Source organism: Sinocyclocheilus rhinocerous, unplaced genomic scaffold (genome assembly GCF_001515625.1).
Source record: "Sinocyclocheilus rhinocerous isolate Xijiao unplaced genomic scaffold, SAMN03320098_v1.1 scaffold3047, whole genome shotgun sequence".
NCBI classification, from domain to species: domain Eukaryota; kingdom Metazoa; phylum Chordata; class Actinopteri; order Cypriniformes; family Cyprinidae; genus Sinocyclocheilus; species Sinocyclocheilus rhinocerous.
Genome location: NW_015662947.1, coordinates 172,115 through 180,833, shown reverse-complemented (window position 1 = coordinate 180,833; position 8,719 = coordinate 172,115). Strand labels below are relative to the sequence as shown.

At 33.9% G+C, this 8,719-nt stretch overlaps 1 pseudogene; it reads left to right on the top strand.

Annotated features, from left to right (window-relative positions):
- The window catches only part of LOC107728518 (dynein heavy chain 11, axonemal-like), a 58,640-nt pseudogene that overhangs the window by 39,075 nt on the left and 10,846 nt on the right, over positions 1 to 8,719 (top strand).

Genomic DNA, 8,719 nt, shown 5'->3' with positions numbered 1-8,719 from the left:
TATATATGTGTGTGTGTATATATATATATATATATATATATATATATATATTTATGTGTATATGTATATATATGTATATATGTGTGTATATGTATGGGTGTGTGTGTGTGTGTTTTATGCTCTAAAATACACAGTAAACACAGATATATTGTGGAAACGTTTCTTGTTTAATATGTTTTATTTAAAATGTAATTTATTTCTGTGATAACATAGCTTCAGCATCATTACTCTAGTCTTCAGTGTCACATGATCCTACAGAAATCATTTTAATATGCTGATTTTTATTTGGTGTTCAAGGAGCATTTTTTATTATTAATGTTAAAAACTGTTGTTCTGATTAATATTTTTGTGGAAACACAAGGAATCTTTTTCAAGAATCTTTGATACATTTAACAGCATTCATTTGAAATAGAAATCTTGTGAAACATTATAAAAGTCTTTACTGTCACAATTGATCAAATTAATTAATTAGCATCCTTGCATAATACAAATCTTAATATCTCCAAAGATACCTTTTGAATGGTATTGTATAGTTGAGTAACTGGTGCCTGTTTTAACCAGGGCTTAGAGAGTGTAATTTTGACTAAATGAGAGATTGTCATATGCTAATTTTCAACATCATATATTCACATCAGGTTGAGGATCTGACAGTCAAGCTGAACTCACAGGAAGTGGAACTGACACTGAAGAACCAGGCCACTGAAGCTCTCATGGCCAGGATCGGCCTGCAGACAGAAAGAGTGAGCCAAAAGAGAAAGGACGCTGACCTAGAGGAGCAAAAGGTAGAGCAATTAAAGGCTTACAGCTGAATGATCTGAGATGTATCTTTACTGAATTTCAACATAGTGCTTTAATATTTCCCCATCACTCATGTGAGTATGTATTCATCTGCAGGTGTCTGCAGAGGTGTCACGAAGACTGAGGGAATGTGAACGTGATCTAGCTAAAGCTGAACCTGCTTTAGAGGCAGCCACAGCTGCTCTCCAAACTCTCAACAAGGTAATATTTAAAATGTACTACAAAAAAAAACCTTAACATTAGGGGGAAAAGTATTTATGTGTAAATATATACACATACTACTATTCAAAAGTTGTTCTTTTATTCAGCAGAGATGTATTAAATTGATAGAAATTATCTGTAACATCACAAATGACTTTACTTTCACTTTCAATTTCAAAGAATTTTTTTTTGAACTTTCTATTAATCAAAAAAAAATGTATCATGGTTTCTACAATTAAGCAGCACATATCACAATGATTTCTGAAAGATCATGTGACTCTGAAGACTGGATTAATAGCTGCTGAAAATAACAGCTTTGACATCACATGATTAAATGACATTTTAAAATATATTTAAATAGAAAACATTTATTTTACATTTAAATTATATTTCACCATATTACAGCTTTGACTGTATTTTTGATGAAATAAATGCAAATTAGTATAACAGACTTTCAAAAAAAATGGAAACATTTACTGATAATATATAAATTGTATAATATAATATATAATTTGCTGGTCAGATGTCTTTGATATTACCTAATTATTTATAAATGTATGATGGTGTTAACAAGTAGGGATGAAACTGTAATAGTTTAAAGATTAATTAACATCTGTCAGGACAGTTAAAAGCAAAATATCGAGTTATGGTCTGATAACTGATAATTTTAGCAGTAGTGAGTGAAGAAACATATCGTAGATATGTAATGTTATACTTTTAATAAAATCAATAAAATCAATAAAAACAAAATCAAATGGAACAGTACATTTGTGTTTCAAAGTGGTTTCAAAGCGATTTTACAAAGTAATGTCAGGCAAATTTATGGGAATTGTTTTGTCCCATGACTCATAAATCACAGCCCAACCAGTTCAAATATTTATCTCACCTGAATTTGATTGTTGAAAGGGTAGCACTTACTCAATTAGCAGTTCACGGAAGATCTTTTTTCTTTCTCCTTTGTTTCTTTTAGGTAAATCTGATTTAAAGATTAATTAACATCTGTCAGGACAGTTAAAAGCAAAATATCGAGTTATGGTGATAATTCTGATAATTTTAGCAGTAGTGAGTGAAGAAACATATCGTAGATATGTAATGTTATACTTTTAATAAAATCAATAAAAACAAAATCAAATGGAACAGTACATTTGTGTTTCAAAGTGGTTTCAAAGCGATTTTACAAAGTAACGTCAGGCAAATTTATGGGAATTGTTTTGTCCCATGACTCATAAATCACAGCCCAACCAGTTCAAATATTTATCTCACCTGAATTTGATTGTTGAAAGGGTAGCACTTACTCAATTAGCAGTTCACGGAAGATCTTTTTTCTTTCTCCTTTGTTTCTTTTAGGTAAATCTGACAGTTAAAGAGGTTCCCGAATCCCCCTGAGGCTGTGATTAACGTCACCGCTGCTGTGATGGTGCTGTTGGCTCCACGCGGGCGAATTCCAAAAGACTGTGGGTGGAAGGCCGCCAGAGTCTTCATAGGCAAGGTAACAGCATTGCTATGACAACAACACACCTCATTCTAGTGTAATCCACAAGCAGCCCTTGACCCGCAGACCCCACTAACCTGGTGTAGTGTCATGAATACACTACATTATGAAAGCACTTCTGTGGAAGAGAATATTAAATACATGTCACATGAGATAGACATGGAAATATTAGGGAAAGGTTGATTTATGAGGTCAGCATGAAGGGGAGGAGATGGCTTTTGAAAGTTTGCAGTGTATCGGATGGATAAAGAATTGAGATGCAAATTCAGAGGTTGCAAAAGTCCTAAGTAGGGCTGGGTTTTGACACAAATCTCACGATTCGATTAGATTCTCATTCACAAGCTTGCGATTCGATTCGATTACCGATTCGATTCGATTCAGTGTCGATTATTTTGGATATATATCAGGTACAGTACATGCCAAATTTTCTCAAGGAAAAAAAAATCTCTCAACTAATGCTGTAAAATATACATGAGAGTCAGTTGGTACTACATTACTATAACATTGAAGGTTAAAATTGACTGATTTGTTAAAATTACACTTAATGAAGTTTTTAAAATAATAAAGTTACAATTACATAATAATATTTCTACTTCAATTAGTTTTTTTGAAATATAAACATAATGGTGGCTGTCATAAAAACTTGATGGATTTATTCAAACATAAATTAAACATTGAAGAACAGTAACATTTATAATGAATATGTTATATGGTGCATATATTTAGCAAAATGCCCCTCTCTACAGTTTATTTTTCTATCTGACTAATGAGTTCTTGGTCACTGAATCTGTTTTTCTGAGGTAAATGTGACGTTACGTGACATTTACAAGCCCTTATATTGATGTCTTTGCGCGCCTGAAACACTGATTGACCGATTACATGAGACAGGATACGGATTGTAAAGTTGTACTCTTTCTTTTAACTTACCTTCGGATGTTTAGTCATGATTATTTTGTTTGAATACTGCAATACAATGGACAGAATTTGAAATCTGAGACTTTGTTTCATATTAAAAGTACCAACGCACAATGCTTATTGCGATATATTGGATGAGAAGTGTCCTTGAATCTTCCGTCCATTAACTGAAAACAGGCTAGACTAATCGATTCTTGGGATTTAAGAATCGATATTGTTCCGTAAAAAATGAGAATGGATTAATATCGAGATACCGATATTTTTTACCCAGCCCTAGTCCTAAGTAGGGATGACCCAGGAACACAAAATGTCATAATTGTGCTTTATTACTTCTGTGGTTTTGAGTGCAACATTTTATCCTGGGTTGTTCCAGGTCCAGCGTTTGTACGGTTACTGATTTGAATAAAATGCGTGTGCAATTTAGTATGTACTTAACATGCTGTTTACCAAATAAAACCTCATAGTGTCATAATTTATATATTATAGGTTTTCTCTAAACAAATTTTTTTCCAAGATTAGTTTTGTATTTTTGTTTAGAAATGCACTAAATATATACTTCATTATATATAAATATAAGACTTCATTCAAATATAAGACTTCATTTCAAAAGATTGGGGTCAGTAATTAAATTGATCAAAAGTGACAGTGAAGATATTTATAATGTTAAAAATGTATTTCCACAAACATATTCAGCAGCACAGCTTTTCTCAACATTGATAATATTAACCTTATGTTTCTTGAGCTGCAAATCAGCATATTAGAATGATTTCTGAAGGATCATGTGACACTGAAGACTAGAGTAAAGGCTGCTGAAAATTCAGCTTTGCCATCATAGGAATACATTTTGAAATATATTAAAAACATTTATTTTAAATTGTAATATTATTTCAGTATATTGCTCACAGTAATTTTTACTGTATTTAGCCTATTTCAGCCTTGGTGAATAGAGACTTCTTTCAAAATCATAAAAAAAATTTACTTTTGAATGATAGTCTATTTTGTGTTTTTGCATATTTATACATTTTCAATAAAGACTAAAGAGGAAAAAATAGGCAAACATCATAGGTTTATGAAAAAAACTCTTGTTCTTTAGGTGGATGACTTTCTGCAGGCCATACTTTCTTATGATAAAGAGCACATCCCTGATGAGTGTGGTGAAGCAGGAATATCTGAGACACCCAGAGTTCCATCCCGATCACGTCTGGGCCAAGTCCTACGCAGCTGCAGGCCTCTGTGCATGGGCCATCAACATAGTGCACTACTAGGAGGTGAGAGAGTATGTGACATACAAGACAAAAAAACATGTAAAAGTATTTGAAATATAAACATTAACACAATTTGAGGAATTTAAATTTAGTAAATAATTTGTTAATTGTAATAACATTTAAAAATGTAATAACTTACAAAATTAATAAAGATTGATCAAATTAATCCAAAAATCCTTGGGAAATATTTTGAAAATATTAAGCTCTAACTTTCTGTACGTCAAAGTGGGTTTTAGCATTAAACTGACAAAGAATAATTTATTTCAAATAGTTCAGACTGTTATTTTTGTTTCAAATTGAAATTTTGTTTATATTTGAATATTCCATATTTTTTAAATTATTTATTTTATTAATTTCAATAACATTTTAATACCATAATTAATTAAATATTAAATATTAAAATGTAATAATTGTAATAAAGAAATATAAAAAATAATCCAAAATATGCATTTGAAATATTTTTAAAATATGAATCTATAACTTTCTCAAAGTTGTTTTTAGCTTTAAGCTTTTTTAGAATGTGTGTTGGGTTTTTCAGGTTTATTGTGAGGTTGCACCAAAGTGCATGGCTCTGGCACAAGCCAATACTGAACTGGAAACTGCTACTGCAAAACTACTCCGTGTTAGAAAGAAACTGGAAGTAAGTGGAAAAATGTGTATACAGTATGATTAAAAATGGCCATCCGTTCATCGTTAACCATTCAAATAATACTCCATATTAAGATATGAAGATGAAGTAGTATGTCATAGTCACTTTGTGCTGACAGGATCTGGACAGGCACCTGCAAAGCCTAACAGCTCAGTTTCAGAGGGCGGCGGCTGAGAAACTGCGCTGCCAGGAGGAAATGACACGTACCAGCCAGACCATTGAGCTGGCCAATCGGCTGGTGGGAGGCCTGCAGGTACTGGGTGAGGGTCTGGGTTTAGGGAAGCGCACTAACAGACCTAATCTCAACATGAGTTTGGCTTCATTCAAAGGGGAGGTGGCCATGGCTTAAATGTTTGGCCAGACGCTCCGATTGAGCGCTCGGAAGGAAGGGTTGCAGCACAGCAAATGCACCATTGATCTGGGCAAGGGGCTAGATGGCTGTAGGCCAGTTCGGACAGTGAAACAAGAAGGGCATTTATTCATCTGCTATCTGTTTTCCTGAATGAGGCGTCGGGGTAATTGGTTTATGAGAGATGAGCTGGATTTGTGTGTACATGTCCAACTTTGAAAAAAAAAAACTAGTTTTCCCTTTTTACACTCCCTGTGACACTGATCATATATATATATATATATATATATCCCTGTGAGATTATCTAAAATCTTTACTTCTGTAAATTCAAAAAAAAAATAATAACGTAGTTTTTTTTTTTTTTTGCACTTTTATTTAAAAACGTTTGACTTTCTTATTCAGAGAAATTAATAGTTCTACAATGGGACAGCTTGGCTTTTAAACATATCAAGACAAATTATTTGTCTTTATGCCATTGACCTGGAAGCAATAGTGTTTAGACTAATAAATCAGCCCGTCTATATGTAATCATTAACTTACCTCAAAGCCTTAACAGCTGTTGGAAATTAAAAACGCTTCACCCAGGACTGAGTGATATTCCAAGCGATCCATAATGCATTAGACTAAAATTATAGTGATTTTTAACTGTCGGAGAATTTATTATGCGACATGTTCTAGAAGCTCGGCCCCTGCAAAGGCAATGTCAGACAAGATTTATCGTTGCAGGAGCATCTCTGCGATATTATTGAAGTCTTAAATGAGTGCTAAATTGATGCTGAGTGAAAATGTAACTAAACTTTCAAAGCCAGTTTAGGTGAATTGTGACTGTATACATTATCGCTCGTGTTTTGTCTGTGTTTATGATCGATTGGGAGGAGAGAGACAGTAGATGGTTTAAAAGTGAGGTTTATATCTGGGTCTGAAGGCTAGATTTCAGGTTGTAACATAACTTTAAGTGTCTTAACATTACTGCGTTCTATTTGCACATACATGTACACTACCATTTAAAACTTTGGGGTTGATGAGTTTTTTAATGTTTCTTGAAGTCTCTAATAAATAAAAAAAAACACTAATATTGTGAAATATTATTACAGTTATAATTAACTGTTTTAAATTTTTTTAATATATTTATTCCTGTGATGGCAAAGATGAATTTCCAGCAACCATTACTGCAGTCTTCAGTGTCACGTGATCTTTCAGAAATCATTCTGCTGATTTACTACTCAAGAAACATTTCTTCTTATTATTAATATTGAAAATATTTTTGTGGAAACTGTGATAGTCTTCATATTTCTTTTATGAATATAAACTTCTTTACTTTTACTTTTGCTCAATTTAATGCATCCTTGAAGAATAAAAGCTCAAATCATATATATACACACACTCACTGGCCACTTTATTAGGTACACCTTGCTAGTACCGGCTTGGACCCCTTTTGGCTTCAGAACTGCCTTAATTCTTCGTGGCATAGATTCAACAAGGTGTTGGAAACATTCCTCAGAGATTTTGGTCCATATTGACATGATAGCATCACACAGTTGCTGCAGATTTGTCAATATATATAATTTTTTTTTTTTTTTTTTAAATGTCACCTGGGCATGTTTAAGTGAGTTCATCCAGTCATTCTCTCACTGTAGGCAGAAAACGTGCGTTGGTCAAAGGGACAGCTGGAGTCTCAGCTGAAGACCGTGTGTGGTGATGTGCTTGTGGCTGCTGCTTTCGTGTCTTACGCTGGATACTTCACACAGCCATACCATCACCAGCTCCTTAATGACATACTCATTCCTTTCCTCCGAAAACTCCAAGTATTATTCCTGCACAATATTTCCATTATTTGAATTATAGTTTTTTGCATTTATTTTTTGTTTCTTAGTCACACAATATTATTAAATAACATTTTTTTAAATAATATTATGGCTTTTGCCAACTATTGTTTCACTTGTCAAGGTTAAGAGTGTTTTGGATCAGTGTTTCTTCCTGAGCTGTCTACTGTAAGATCCTGTTACTGTACTACTGTGTCTGCACTCCAGTGGAGCGTTGAATTGAATAGCATCACTGTCTGTCTTCCTCTCCTCACACCTCGTGATCCAGACCCCTATCCCACTGACAGACGGTCTGGACCCTGTACTTACGCTGACAGACCAGGCCACCGTGGCAGGCTGGCAGAACCAGGGCCTGCCAGCTGATCGGCTGTCCGTTGAAAATGCAGCCATCCTGATGAGCAGCCAGCGCTGGCCTCTGATTGTGGATCCTCAGCAGCAGGCCAGCAAGTGGATCCGAAATCTGTACGGGCCCAACCTGAGGGTACTGCAGTATGGCCAGAAAGGGTGAAGTGATTTTAGATTGGTCAAAGATTATTTATATGAAATAATATAAAGAAACTGATTGCAGTGAGTTGATTTGTCCTGTCCTGGATTTCACTGTTAATGTTATCATACAGGTATCTGGATGTTATTGAGCAGGCTTTGGCCGCTGGTGAGGTGGTCCTGATTGAAAACATGAAGGAGGGAGTGGACCCTCTCCTCGAGCCACTGCTTGGAAGGCAAACCTTAAAGAAAGGAAGGCAAGTTTAACCCTCTTAGTCATTTTTTGCTTATTTTATACCAGTGATTCTCTCATTGTAGTAAAAATTACTCTGAAAAATACTTTTTTGTTCTGCAGCGGATTTTAGAATAGATATGGGAATCTTTACTGAGCTCTAAAGAGCCCCATTTTTTTTTTGCTCTGTGCAGAATGAAAACTAGAATGGAAGATGCATTAGGGTTGTGGGATTTGAATAGAGGTGAAGGCAGCGGTATTGATTCTGCACTCACAGAAGCTGATAAATGTGCATTTGTTTGCTCTTTTTCTTTATGTGTGTTGAATACAGAATATGGATCAGTTTCAAGCAGCCAGAGTGTTGTGTTTTAATCCTGAGGCTACTATATATATTATAATCTAATTAATTTATTATATATATATATATATATATATATATTACAAATAAATTAGATTATTATTTTTGATCAGTTAAAATATTCACTCTCAGATTTTTTTTTTTTTTTTTTTTT